Genomic DNA, 15,517 nt, shown 5'->3' with positions numbered 1-15,517 from the left:
GGACTAGGTTAGTGGTATAAACTGGGCGACATGGACATGTTGGGCCGAAGGGCCTGTTTCCATGTTGTAAACTTCTATGACTCTATGACTCTAAATGGGTTTGTGATCTGTCTCCTTCCTTTTGGTGATGAATCCAACTCATTATGTTTCCCTGATGTTGACTGCTCTGCCCACAGTGTGGCAAGGTGACCTCTTGCCAGCCTTTGCCCTCCTGTGACAGAGTGGATAACTAAGGATTTTGCACTCACAGGTGACTCTCTGGTTTCCCCTTCCTCACGATGGGGATGTTCCTGACCTCTGCTTGGCTATTCCCACCTGCGCAACACGCTAGACTTCCATGTAGCACATCAAACAAAAACTGAAGAGAGATAAGAGAACAGAAACCAAAGAGCTTCATTCCCTGGATTGTCAACTGACAGCTACCAGTGGGAACTAAGAACAGGGCGTAACGATGTATGCTTCACTGGATGCACTCCTTAAAGGCTCCCTTTGTTTGTGAATTCAGCACTTCTACACTGCTCCCTTGACAATGCTATGTCAATTAACCACCGCAATGGAGAAGACCCCATATATAATTGAAATTGGTGGATAATTGCGAGCGTCCTATGTACATAACCCGTCACAGTGAGGATTTAGCTTCTGATTCGTCTCTTTAGGTACCGAATCAAGGTTCCAGTATACAGCTAAAACCCATGATTTCCCATTTTAAAAATGAGATATTCTTGAAGAAAAAATGATCACAGTCCAACTCCCACTGGTTTCCCAGATCCAAATCCCTGACTCCCACTGATCTCCCAAATCCAAATCCCTGACTCCCACTGATCTCCCAAATCCAAATCCCTGACTCCCACTGATCTCCCAAATCCAAATCCCTGACTCCCACTGATCTCCCAAATCCAAAGCCTTGACTGTTCCTGGTCTCACAGAATTGAAGCTCCAACTCCCGCTGGTCTGTTAGATCTGAAGTCCTGATTTTCTTTCATCTCCCAGTCCTGAAGCCCCAACTCCCATTTGTCTCCTGACCTCAAGCTAAATATCAGAGTTGCATTGGTAGTAAATTGTACAGGGTAATGGACATCCAGGTGGCAACTACTTCTCCTGCTGGATCAAGGACCCAGGTGTTTGTGAGAAATCTATTAAAAACCCTCAGTTGCATTTTAATAGTTTATGCAAGGCTAAACCCTAACTCTAGCATAATTTTTTTTGCAGATAATCAAGGGTGCGGATAATGGGAATCTGAATAATCGAGACTGATTAATCGATGTTTCATTCTATATTTAAAATGTACATCAATATCATCTGAAAAGCAATAAAACGATTTACTGAGGTACAACTGTCAATTCCTCCATTTCAATTGGAAGAACTGTAATCATCAGTTTCGAAATTGCGATATAGTATAGTGAAAAGAAGGGCAGAACATCCTGGAAGTTGGAAAGTGACAAATTGGTTCTATCAGCTGCATGTTTGAGAAATACTACCACTTATTTTTGTTTCCACACATTATAAACTGCCAGTCTAGGAGTATGTTTAAAGCAGAAATACAAAATAAGTTAAGCATCATGAGGATAATTTCTTTGCAGAAACACCTGTGGCTTTTAAAACTGTCAACAATATATTTTTGACAGATGTGTAATGCTGTATAATTAGAATCAAAACTTTGTATATATAATCAGCATTTAAATTTACATATAAACATTTTTTACTTCCACTTACTACAAAATATGCCTTTGCACATAAAATAAGCCTATCTTAAGTTATACAACATACGATAAGATAGTGTTGCATGAAGAGTTATGTTTACAAAGTGTATAGCTTGCACCCTCCAATTATCTTGAGAACATTCTCCCATTTGCTCCCACTCCATCATCACTGGCCGTTCTTCCTGCCCTCTGGTATTCTCTCCCTAGATTCATTCACCTCACTTCCTTCATCTCCCTCCACGCTTTCAAAAATCTCTTGAAAATTCTTTGCCTACCTTCTCACCCCTATCCCTCTGTTTCCCTTTCTCTCCTGCTCAGCCTCACATCTGTCCGATGAAGAGTTTAATGTCTCATGCAAAGGACGGCACCTCCGACAGTGCAGCACTCCCTCAGTACGGCACTGGGAGAGCCTAGATTTTTGTGCTGAAGTCTTTGGAGTGGGGCTTGAATCTATGACCTTATGACTCAGATACAAACCAGTAATTCAGGGCAAATTATGTGATGCCAGTTTGGCTCAGTTGGCAGCACACTTGTTTCTGAGTCATGGAAGTTGTGGGTTCAAGCCCCACTACAGACCCTAAGCACACAATCTACCATTTCTGACTAAAGCGCAAGAACCAAAACAGGCAGACAGGGTCTAACTTTAACAAAAAGACACCTGAAAGACAGCACCTCCGACAATGCAGTACTCTGCACAACCCTTTCTAAGGCCTGGGTACACCATCATCTTGAGAAAGACATCATCTTGAGAAAAAAGGAGTTGCAGCTCATCATTCTTACCTTTGCTATGCAGGTTCGGTCATTGAACTTCTTCTGGCAATGTACCCAGGCCTTAGAAAGGGTTGTGCAGAGTACTGCATTGTCGGAGGTGCCGTCTTTCAGGTGTCTTTTTGTTAAAGTTAGACCCTGTCTGCCTGTTTTGGTTCTTACGCTTTAGTCAGAGATGGTAGTGCTGGTGACATAGATTTCTGGACAGAGAGCCCAGTTGCAGCATCCATAGAGGCAACCACATGTTCCACTTCACATGGTAGACTGCAGCGTGTTGATGCCTTGCATCCGAACGACACACAAGCTGGAAGCAGACTCCTCCGTACGGTCAGACATGATGTGGCAGCTCTTAGGCAGGCAGTTCGATGCCTTGAGTAATTGCTGGTGCACATGAACAGTCTCTTTTGTTGAATACTGGGCCGATAAAACCTACATCTCTGTCCTCTTCAGCAGAGTTTGGACCTGCCGCTTGGAAAGGATGGAACGGGTGACGGGGCATCGTCCCGAGGGTGGTCCTCCTCCATCTCTTGTGCTGCAGGGCCCAAGCCATGAGGTGGATCTGAAAAAAGGGGAGAGGGACAAGGATCAACAAGTAATGGGAAGGTTAAGCAGTAGCAGATGAGTGACAACACAATTCAGCTTGCCACACTGCCTGTATTCCTTGAGGAAAGAGTAAAGATAAGAGAAATAGCTAGACACCCTGCTGCACTTGGCCTTCAGCCTTGCCATCTCCAATGTTTCTTGTGCTGCCTGCCCCAATAATCTCCAATGCTTCCTCCTCCATCTGAGTGAGGACTTGTTTGGTGGATAGCCAGCCACCAGCTCAGATCTTCTCCTGGATGTTATGAGCCAGCTTGTCCTGCAAGAAGAGTCGGAGTGAGTGTGTTAGTATGTGGTTCTTAGAAAGGGTTGTGCAGATATGTGAGGCAGCTTCATATAGTGAGCGCACGGAGAGGGAGAGGCAGGAGGTTCTGAGCAGGAGAGGGAGGTGGTCATGTGCAAGAAGGTGGCTCCAGGGTGAAATGTGAAAGCAGTCAGCAGAGGAGCGAAATACTTAGCAATTGTTACCAGGTAAAAGCAGAACGCTGTTTGAGCCTGCAGGCGGTGAGGGTGTGATTGGAATGAGAAGGAGGGTTGATGCAGTGTCCCATTGTGTTTGGAGTAGGGGAGGGAAGAGTTTAGAGTGCTAGGTGGGGGAGGGGGAAAGTGTGCCATAGCAAGACATCATCTTGAGAAAAAAAGAGTTGCAGCTCATCATTCTTACCTTTGCTATGCAGGTTCGGTCATTGAACTTCTTCTGGCAATGTACCCAGGCCTTGAAAGCACATCTGGCCTCTATAAGCATCCAATGCAAAGCGCAGCTGGGGAGAACAAATCGATCGCCCCCTCTCCGTGGGGTGGGCCAATTAATTTTTTTTAGAGGCTGCCCTTAGCAACACTATGTACCTCTTTTATACAGACATTCCTCATTTCTAGTGTTGCTTTGGTAGTAATGACACAAACTGTGACCTCTGATGTCATTACTTATATGTATTGTACTTGCAATTGTTCATTGAACACTAGAGGGCCCCCTGATGGGAGTAAGCATGCTGCAGCAAGTACACTCCAGGGTCTTCTCTTATACTGAAAGTTATGCCAGTGAGTCTAAAAGAAAAGCAGCCATTACATTAACACACCAACTTGAGTGTTTATCGGTCACAACAATTATCACAGTTACACTCTCCTTTTTGGGTAAGCATTTTTAGCAGAAGTGACACCAGAAGATCAATACAGGCCTCTAGGGATCCAGCAGGACCGGTCCCCACTCAATTTATACCAGAAAACTGGTGCAACTTCAGAGGAAAATATTTCCCTGTGCTGAAGTTCTGAAGCAGGGCCTGAACCCACAGCTTTCTGACTCAGAGGCAAAAGTGCTACCTAGTGAGTAAAGTTGGCATGTTTTGCAAAAAGAAGGAACCATTTATTGATGACTTGTCAGAAGCAAGTTATTATTTAACTGCAGCTATTAGCACTAATAGAGCCTTTAACTGCAGGAATGGTAATGACCCCCCATTCAAGGGTCAATGCCTAAGTTCACCGTGGAAACCTTATGACCCTTGTTATACTCAAAAGACCCTTGTCTGAGACAGTGCAGTGGAGATTCAGAGAAAAAGCTAATGTGGCTGTCTGACTGATAGAGGAAACAGATGACTTCTAAAAGGTTTTTTTTCCCCCTTGATTTTCTAACCCATTAACCCTGGCGAGTGCTTCTGCAGGGAGGAACAAAGCCAGACGAGGGAGGGTTAAGCTCCTGTCAGAGGGTTAGTGTCTATATAATTAACAGATATATTCAGCTGCCTAATAGCTACTGAATGGAGCAGCGATGTTAATGTTAACTGGAATAAGGTGGTACAAATAGTGATGCATGGCTCAAATCCAGGCCTCCAGTACTGTTATTAATGAGGCTGCCAAAGGATTCGTGTAAGCTTTAATCAGCTTAATTTGGTGCTTTACATTTACTCCCATTTACAGAAGCTCGAGCTGGATACATCAGGACAGAGTATCCCATTACTATAAGGAACTACATAAGTGGTACCAAAGTGAATTGTGCAAACGAAAATGGCTGTGGGTCCTGGATAGACTTTCATATACTGCATTCACACCATAGTGCTGCTGCCAAAGGCAGTGCCCATTCCAAAGGCAATGCTACCATATATAATTGAGGTGGCACTGATACCATTGCTGGCATAGAGGCCTGCCTCAAGCAATCATTTTTCCCATCAATGGTTTGCACCTGCTAATCTAGGTGAGCAAGGAAAGGGGTGATGGGTGAACAGGACTTGGTGCGAGTTTTTTTTTTATTCGTTCACGGGATGTGGGCGTCGCTGGCAAGGCCGGCATTTATTGCCCATCCCTAATTGCCCTCGAGAAGGTGGTGGTGAGCCGCCTTCTTGAACCGCTGCAGTCCGTGTGGTGACGGTTCTCCCACAGTGCTGTTAGGAAGGGAGTTCCAGGATTTTGACCCAGCGACAATGAAGGAACGGCGATATATTTCCAAGTCGGGATGGTGTGTGACTTGGAGGGGAATGTGCAGGTGGTGTTGTTCCCATGCGCCTGCTGCCCTTGTCCTTCTAGGTGGTAGAGGTCGCGGGTTTGGGAGGTGCTGTCGAAGAAGCCTTGGCGAGTTGCTGCAGTGCATCCTGTGGATGGTGCACACTGCAGCCACAGTGCGCCGGTGGTGAAGGGAGTGAATGTTTAGGGTGGTGGATGGGGTGCCAATCAAGCGGGCTGCTTTATCTTGGATGGTGTCGAGCTTCTTGAGTGTTGTTGGAGCTGCACTCATCCAGGCAAGTGGAGAGTATTCCATCACACTCCTGACTTGTGCCTTGTAGATGGTGGAAAGGCTTTGGGGAGTCAGGAGGTGAGTCACTCGCCGCAGAATACCCAGCCTCTGACCTGCTCTCGTAGCCACAGTATTTATATGGCTGGTCCAGTTAAGTTTCTGGTCAATGGTGACCCCCAGGATGTTGATGGTGGGGGATTCGGCGATGGTAATGCCGTTGAATGTCAAGGGGAGGTGGTTAGACTCTCTCTTGTTGGAGATGGTCATTGCCTGGCACTTATCTGGCGCGAATGTTACTTGCCACTTATCAGCCCAAGCCTGGATGTTGTCCAGGTCTTGCTGCATGCGGACTTGGACTGCTTCATTATCTGAGGGGTTGCGAATGGAACTGAACACTGTGCAGTCATCAGCGAACATCCCCATTTCTGACCTTATGATGGAGGGAAGGTCATTGATGAAGCAGCTGAAGATGGTTGGGCCTAGGACACTGCCCTGAGGAACTCCTGCAGCAAAGCCCTGAGGCTGAGATGCTTGGCCTCCAACAACCACTACCATCTTCCTTTGTGCTAGGTATGACTCCAGCCACTGGAGAGTTTTCCCCCTGATTCCCATTGACTTCAATTTTACTAGGGCTCCTTGGTGCCACACTTGGTCAAATGCTGCCTTGATGCCGGGCAGCACGGTTTTGGATGAGCTGAAGTTTACGGAGGGTGGAAGGTGGGAGGGCGGCCAGGAGAGCATTGGAATAGTTGAGTCTGGAAGTGACAAAGGCATGGATGAGGGTTTCAGCAGCAAATGAGCTGAGGCAGGGGCGGAGATGGGCAAAGTTACGGAGGTGGAAGTAGGTAGTTTTTGTGATGGAGAAGATATGGGTTCAGAAGCTCAGCTCAGGGTCAAATAGGACTCCGAGGTTGTGAACAGTCTTGTTCGACCTGAGACAGTGGCCAGGGAGGGAGATGAGATGAAATCCACGGTAAGGGGACGGAGTTTGTGGCGGGGACCGAAGACAATGGGTTTGGTCTTCCCCACGTTTAACTGGAGGAAATTCTGACTCATCCAAGTCTGGACATTAGACAAGCAGTCAGACAACCGGAGGCAGCGGAGGGGTCAAGGGAGGTGGCGGAGAGGTAGAGCTGGGAGTGAATGTACATGTGGAAGCTGACCCCATGTTTGCGAATGATGTCGCCGAGGGGCAGCTTGTAGATGAGAAATAGGAGAGGCCAAGGATAGATCCTTTGGGGAACTCCAGAGGTAACGGTGCGGGAGCAGGAAGAGAAGCCATTGCAGGTGATTCTCTGGCTATGACTGGATAGATAGGAATGGAACCAGGCGACTGCAGTCCCACCCAACTGGACAATGGAGGAGAGGCGTTGGAGGAGGATGGTGTGGTCAACCGTGTCAAAGGCTGCAGATAGATCGAGAAGGATGAGGAGGGATAATTCACCACAGTCACAGAACACGTCATTTGTGACTTTGACTTGACGACTTCCTGAACAAAGGAGATCAGGGGCACTTCAGTCTCTCAATTTGGTGGTCATGTTTCTTTGCTATCTCTTCCACCCTGGATGCCGTTGAAAGTACCTTATAGGCTGATCCCCTGTTAGCTCAGTGCATAGGTGCACTGCCCGGTGTGGAACTGAGCCATATAAACCAGGAAGGTCCTGAGTCGAATCCCCAGTCTGTGCTCAGATGGCTGATCTCAGCCAAGCCAAATGTTACAATTGGCCTCAGCACCCTTGGACCAGAGAGGGCTAAAATCAACAAGGATTCCTGGTCCTAATTGCCATCCAGTGACCCCTTAGAAACATCTGAAATTGGGCTTGGCTATGATGCCTCCACTGTTGAGTAGCCTGAAACGCTCAGGGGTCAATTTCAACTTGGAGCAGGATTGATGCATGGAGGCGGGGCCCGAAATGTTTCGACCCAGCACCAGTCTTAGAGGCTGATGTCACCTCTTTGGAACCCCATCACTCCACAGCAGAACAGGTACAACAGTAGCCACATCACCACAAGGTGTGTCATACAGCAGGTCACTGGGGATGCTCAAGTTGAGGTTCAGGTGTCTTGACAGGTCTGAAGGGTCCCTGCAATACTCACCAGCCAGAGAATCCAGAATAACTGTGGCATGTTACGTCCTGCATAACATCGCTCAACAGAGAGGACTAGAGGTGCAGAAGGAAGAAAGCCTTCAGGACTCATCATCTGATGAGGAACAGGAGGACATGACGCATGGCGTGAGGAGCATCTTGCGGCCCGAGATGCAAGGGATGCTCTCATTGCTCGATGCTTCACTAGACATCTGTTACTTCCACCACTCTCACATGACCAGACCCCCTTGCACTAACAGTCCTGCAATCTTCACCCCATTGCTTAACAATCCTCCAACTTGTCACCTTAAAAACATTGAACCGACATCCATATCTATGACATAATGAAAGAGCAGACACAGAAATTGCCTTGAAAGCAGAGGGAAGGCTTCCACGATGCTGCGGCCTCGTCACCCGCTACCACCCTCCCTTGCTCCGTTCCTGTCTCCGGGTAGAAATCGGTGTCTCAGTGTTTAAAGGCATAGATTTTAAAGACTACCTAAAGAGTGAGAGAAAAAGCTTTTACATTTTGAAGTATTTGGACACTTTTTAAGCATGGCTCTGGTTTTTGATTCTAACAATGTAACTTGACACAAACAATTGTGTAAACAGAAGGGACAAGGTTTGGGAGAGGAATTCAGAAGGGTCACGTTTGTTGTGGCTGATGCCCTGTTGAGAGGGCTTTCCTTTGATCTTCTTCTGTTGCATGTAAATACCTTAATCTCCTGAACAACCACTTAATGATCCACTTTTGTTCCTGATTTAATGACTGCGGTTTACCAATAAACCTCAAATAGGCAGATCCTCCATCTTCCTCTGGCCTTTTCCCTGTCAAATAAATGTCCAGGTTGAAATGCTCAAGTGTTTCGATCCCTGGTCTGTACTATAATTGGCCCCAACATCCCTGGACTAGAGGAGGGGGGGGGGGGGGAATCAACCAGGGTTCCTGTTCTTGATTGCTATTCAGTGACTCCTGCTGGAAAGTCTGTGTGGACACTGAGTGAAGGGGAGGTAAAAACAGAAAATGCTGGAAAAGCTCAGCAAGTGAGGCAGCATCTGTGCAGATAGAAACAGAGTTAATGTTTAAGGTCGAAGTCCTTTTGTCAGACCTTCCACCATCAGCTGTATTTTGCTTTTGATTGAGTGAAGGGGAAGGCTGTGCTTGACTGTAATGTCCCCCATGGTTAAATAGCTTGCCAACACTCACTGTCTAGGCACACACATGATTAATGGGCACATGGGCAAGGAGCTGAACAGGAACTCTAGGTCCAGAGGTGTTGGGGCCAATTGCAGCTGGAGGATTGCTGGTTTATGGCATTATATTCCAGCAAAAGTCAGCACCTTCAGTTTGCTGTTTGTGGGATCTTGCTGTGTGAAAACTGGCTGCCGCATTTCCTACATTATAACAGTGACTACACTTCAAAAGTACTTAATTGGCTGTAAAGCGCTTTTGGACGCCCTGAGGTTGTGAAAGGCGCTATTTAAATACAAGTTCGTTGGTTCGTTTGTTCTTTCTTGAAGGACAGGAAAAATGGTAAAAACAAAATTAAAAAGTAATTTAATCAGCTATCAATTGAAACTATTTTACAACCTCGATTAGTAAGAACAAGGTATTTGATCTCTGCTGATGAATGTGACATTGTACTTTGATAGGAGTATATGTGACACTGTACACTTGTAACGGTATAGACTCAATACCCACCCTCACCACCACCAGCGCACTGAGCTGCAGTATGTATGATCTACAGGATGCACTGCAGCAACTCCCAGATCCACAACCTCTACCGAGGAGGACAAGAGCAACAAGATTTTGGGAGCACCACCATCTCCATCTTCCCCTCCAATTCACCCACCATCCTGACCTGGACATAACGTTTTTCCTTCCTCGTCGCTGGGTCAATATCCTGGAACTCCCTACCTAACACCAATGTGGAAGCACCTTCACCACCCGGATTGCAGTGGTTCAAGGAGAAGGTTTACCACCACCTTCTCAAGGGCAACTAGTGATGGATAATAAACGCGGCCTTGCTAGCGATGTCCCTATGCCGAAAACAAATTTTTAAAACTTGCAGGGGTATATGTAAGATTGTACACTAGTAGGGGTATGTTACATATGATTACATAGAAATTACAACATGGAAGGAGGCCATTCAGCCCAACCAGTCCATCTTCCCACCCTGATTCCATATCACTTTATCCCCCTTTCCGTCAATCTACCCTATTCTTAAATGTTGACATGGTCTCTGCTTCAATCATTAACTCAGGTAGTGCATTCCACAGCCTCATACCTCTGTGTGTACATAAGTGTCCTAAATCTCTTGCATTTAATTTTATATCTATATCCCCTTGTTCTAGACCCTCAACCATTGTAAACAGTCTGTTTCTATCCACCCTGTCCCGTCCCTTCATAATTTTAAACACCTCTATCAAATCATTCTGTTCTAGTGAAAACAATTCCAATTTTTCAAGTCTTTTTTCATATTTATATATCCTCATACCAGGCAGCATCCCAGTGAATCTGCGCTGTACCCTCTCTATTGTCTCAACATCCTTCTTATTTTCTCTTCATCTCGATATTTAGTAGTTTAATCTTTAATTAAAGATTCCGAACTTTTCCCTACCACAGACATTAAACTAATCGATCTGTAATTACCTGGGTTAGCTCTGTCTCTCTTTCTGAAGATGGATATTACATTGACCATTCTCCACTCCTCCAGCACATGTCCACTCTCAATAGAACCCTGATATATGATTTCTGGGGCCTCCACTATTTCTTCTCCCATTTCCCTCAGGATCCTTGGATGTATCCCATCAGGTCCCATCACTTTGTCCTCTTTTAGTTTAACTAACTTCTCAAATACTTTCCTTTTATTATAATATCTCATTTTCACCCAATTCATGTTTTGCCTCCTCCCCAATGTCCTTCTCTTTTGTAAACACTGAAGTGTTAAGTATCCCTGCCAATGTCCACTTATCCTCATAAAACTCACTATCCCCTCCCCTCCCCTCAGGAATCCCACCTCACATTCATCAAGTCTCATTTTACTGATATATTTGTAGAATACTTCACTGTTTTTCATATTTTTGAGATTCTCTCCTCGTTCTCCCTTCTTGCTTTCCTTGTCCCTGTCCTTATTTTCCCTTATTCTCTCATTTTTATCATACCTTTTTTAAAAATTCATTCTGGGGGATGTGGGCGTCGCTGGCAAGGCCGGCATTTATTGCCCATCCCTAGTTGCCCTTGAGAAGATGCTGGTGGGCCTTCTGCTTGAACCGCTGCGGTCCATGTGGTGAAGGTTCTCCCACCTATAGGCCCCATATGCCCTCATTGTCAATTTCAGTTTATTCCTAACCTCTTCATTTATCCACAGCATTCTGAACTTGTAGTCTTTTTAATGGTATAAATTTATTCTACAACTTTACAATTTATTTTTAAACAATATCCCAATGTTGATCTGCAGTCCTGGGTGCTGATTTCTCTTTCCACCTCACCTCAGCTAGCTTACACCTCATTTTTCTGAAATCTGCCCTATTCCAATCGGATAACCCTGCTTTTGTACGTTTTCTGTTTCTATTTAGACACACTGGGGGTAATTTTAACCTAACTTGCCAGATGGGAAACTCATGGCATCGGGTGAAACGTCCGTTTTACACCCCGTCCAATATCACTCTGCGTTGACTTTAATAGAAAGTAAAATCGGACAGGGCCTGTTTCCCGGGGGCAGGTTAGGCTAAAAATTGCCCCCATGCACTCTGGAAGACATCTATGTGATATTGTATATTGGTACAGTATGTGTATTATACACTGGTAGAAGTATATACAACACAGTACACTGGTAGGAGTATATGTCTAATTGTGTAGTGGTAGAGATGAATGTAACAATAGTAGGGGGATAAGTGTCATAAATTTGCAGAGGTATATACAATACATTGGCAGAGGTATATGTGACATTTTACGCTGGTGGACATCTATGTAACATTATATATTGGAGGGGTCTATGTGACCTTGTACACTGGTCTTTTATTCATTCTTGGTATGTTGCCCTCTCCAAGTTGTCCTGAGAAGGTAGTGGTGGACCTTCTATTCTTTGTAGAGGGCAGTTAAGAATCAACCACATGAGTATGGGATTGGGGTCACACATAGGCCAGACCAGGTAAGGACATTAGTGAACCAGTTGAGTTTTTATGCCAATCAATAGCTTCATGGTAACATTTATTGATACCAGCTTTTTATTTCCAAATTTTTAACTAAATTCCAATTCTGTACACTGGTAGATTATATAATAGGCCCGTCTCCACTCCTGCCTCAGCCCATCTGCTGCTGAAACCCTCATCCATGCTTTTGTTACCTCCAGACTCAACTATTCCAATGCTTTCCTGGCCGGCCTCCCATCTCCCACCCTCTGTAAACGTGAGCTCATCCAAAACTCTGCTGCCCGTATCCCAACTCGCACCAAGTCCCGTTCATCCATTACCCCTGTGCTCACTGACCTACATTGGCTCCTGGTCCCAAACGGCTCCACTTTAAAACTCTCATCCTCATTTTCAAATCCGTCCATGGCCTGGCCCCTCCTTATCTCTGTAACCTCCTCCAGGCTTACAACCCTCTGAGAACTCTGCGTTCCTCCAATTCTGGCCTCTTGTCTATCCCCCACTTCCTTCACTACACCATTGGCGGCCGTTTTGTTCTTTCCTCCCCTCCACTTCCTCCCTCCCTTTTCCCTGGCTCTGTAGTTGCTTCAAAATTGTTAAATCTTTACTTCTTCCAGTTCTGACGAAAGGTCATCGACCTGAAACATTAACTCTGTTTCTCTCTCCGCAGACGCTGCCTGACCTGAGTGCTTCCAGCATTTTCTGTTTTTATTTCAGATTTTCAGCATCCGCAATATTTTGCTTTTAAGCAATATTCAGTGCTTCTGTCCCGAAATGCTCTTCGAATTGGCTGCCACATTTGCCGATGTACCTACACTGACTACACTTCAAAGATAATTCATGGGTTGTGAAGCACCTTGGGACAGCCTGAGGACAGGAAAGGTGCTATGTAAATGCAAATTCTTTCTTCCAATGAGGACAGTAATGATGGCTGAAATATTTTGGGCAGCTACCATGCCCAATCCCATTGGTTAACGCTTGGCAACCTCACTTAGCTGATTGCTGGGTAGCCTGTCACTGAAACTTGTGGGACCAATCATATCCTAGAAAAATGACTGGTTGGATGCTACTTGCATTTTGGACACAAGGGCCTATGATTTCAGAAAACCTGGACCAAAGACTTTGAACAGAAGGCAGAAGAATCACAGATGGTTGGACATACTCCCTGTTTTGTTCATCTCTCCAGGAAAGCGCACTGACATCTAGTGATCGAATTTGAGTATTACCACAGGTATCAAGTGTCCTGTGTCCGGCAGTCATTGCACGTAACTTGCTGCCACTCACTGCCTGGTCTCACACTTGAGTATCAAAGACTTGAGTGAGATTTGGAGACTGGCCAGCACCTGTGGAACTGTACCCCAGCCTGAGTTGTCATCTTCAGCAGAGGAGAGGAAAAAACTAGAAGAGGCAAAAAAAATTCCTTTGCCATTTATTTTACAAGGGGTTAATTATTTATTTGAAATTCAAGAGTGAAACACGAGAGGCAAGTACCACACCGAGAACAGTCCCAGATATTTATTCAGGAAAAAGAGAATAATTTAATTTTTAAAGTCGTCTGATTGACTGTTGTTGTAGTAGTTTGACTATTTTATGTAATTCCATGTGTATGCAACAGAGGGAGCCTAGTCTGGCAGGTAATGTTATCATTCACTTTGAAACCTCCTGAATGGCAAATAGAGGATCAACAAGTCATAGGAACAGGAAAAGGCCATTCAGCCCGTCGAGCCTATTCTGTCATTTAATTAGATCATGGCGGATCTGTGCCTCAATTCCATTTACCTGCCTTTGTTCCATATCCCTTGATAACCTTACCCAATAAAAATGTGTCGATCTCAATCATGAAAGCCCCAATTGACCCCCAGCATCTACAGCCTTTTGGAAAGCGAGTTACAGATTTCCACTACCATTTGTGTGAAAATGTGCTTTCTGATTTCACTCCTAAGCTCTAATTGTAAGATTATGCCCTCTAGTTGTTGCCTCCCTGGTGCCAGGGTCATGGATGTCACTGAGCGGCTTCAGGGCATTCTCAAGGGGGAGGGGGAGCAGGCAGAGGTCGTGGTCCACATTGGGACCAACGACATAGGTAGGAAGGGAGATGAGGTCCTGCATCAAGAATTTAGGGAGCTAGGTAGCAGATTAAAGAGCAGGACCTCAAAGGTTGTAATCTCTGGATTACTCCCAGTGCCACGGGCTAGTGAGTATAGAAATAGGAGGATAGAACAGATGAATGCGTGGCTAAAGAGTTGGTGCAGGAGGGAGGGTTTCAGTTTCCTGGATCACTGGGCCTGCTTCTGGGGAAGGTGGGACTTGTACAAGTCGGACGGGTTGCATCTGAACCAGAGCGGGACAAATATCCTTGCGGGGAGGTTTGCTAGCACTGTTGGGGGGGGTTTAAACTAACTTGGCAGGGGGATGGGATACAGAGTGGAGCTACAATAGGGGGTGATGTGCAGCCAAATATTGAGAAAAAAAACAAGTCAGCTTGGAAGACAGGGCAAATATGTAAGAGCAAGGCTGGATGGCATCTATTTTAATGCAAGGAGTCTTGCAAATAAGGTGGATGAACTGAAGGTGTTGATAAACACATGGGAGTATGATATTGTTGCTGTCACAGAGACATGGTTGAGGGAGGGGCAAGACTGGCAGCTCAATATTCCGGGGTACAGAATCTTCAGGCGAGACAGAGGGGGAGGTATAAGAGGAGGGGGGGGTCGCAATATTAATTAAAGAATCAATTACTGCCATAAGGAGGGATGATATATTAGCAGGTTCCTCAAATGAGGCCATATGGGTGGAGCTTAAAAACAAAAAGGGGGCAAGCACTTTGATGGGAGTGTACTATAGACCCCCAAACAGTCAGGGGGAGATAGAGGAACAGATATGTAGGCAAATCTCAGAAAATTGTGCAAATAATAGGGTAATAATAGTGGGGGATTTCAACTTCCCCAATATTAACTGGGATACTCAGAGTGTAAAAGGCTTAGAGGGTACAAAATTCTTAACGTGCATCCTGGAGAGCTTTTTGAGCCAGCATGTAGAAAGTCCTACAAGAGAGGGGGCGGTACTGGACCTAATTCTAGGGAATGTGGCCGGCCAAGTGGAAGAAGTGCTAGTAGGTGAGCACTTTGGTGACAGTGACCATAATTCAGTGAGATTTAAGGTGGTCATGGAAAAGGACAGGGAGGGGCCGGAAATAAAGGTTCTAAATTGGGGGAAGGCCGATTTTAATAGGATAAGGCAGGATCTGGCCAAAATGGACTGGGATCAGCTGCTTGTAGGAAAATCCGCATCGGAGCAATGGGAGTCTTTCAGAAGGGAGATTGAGACCATACAATGGCAAAATGTTCCCGTAAAGGTCAAGGGTGGTTCCAAGAACTCCAGGGAACCTTGGATGTCAGGGGATATACGAGAATGGATTAGGAAAAAAAAGAGGGCTTTTGGCAGATACAAAAGGCTAAGGACGGAGGAAGCCCTAGAGGAGTACAAAA

The sequence above is a fragment of the Heptranchias perlo genome, chromosome X, assembly GCF_035084215.1.
Source record: "Heptranchias perlo isolate sHepPer1 chromosome X, sHepPer1.hap1, whole genome shotgun sequence".
In the NCBI taxonomy this organism is placed as follows: Eukaryota; Metazoa; Chordata; class Chondrichthyes; order Hexanchiformes; family Hexanchidae; genus Heptranchias; species Heptranchias perlo.
Note: the sequence above shows the minus strand (reverse complement) of the source record.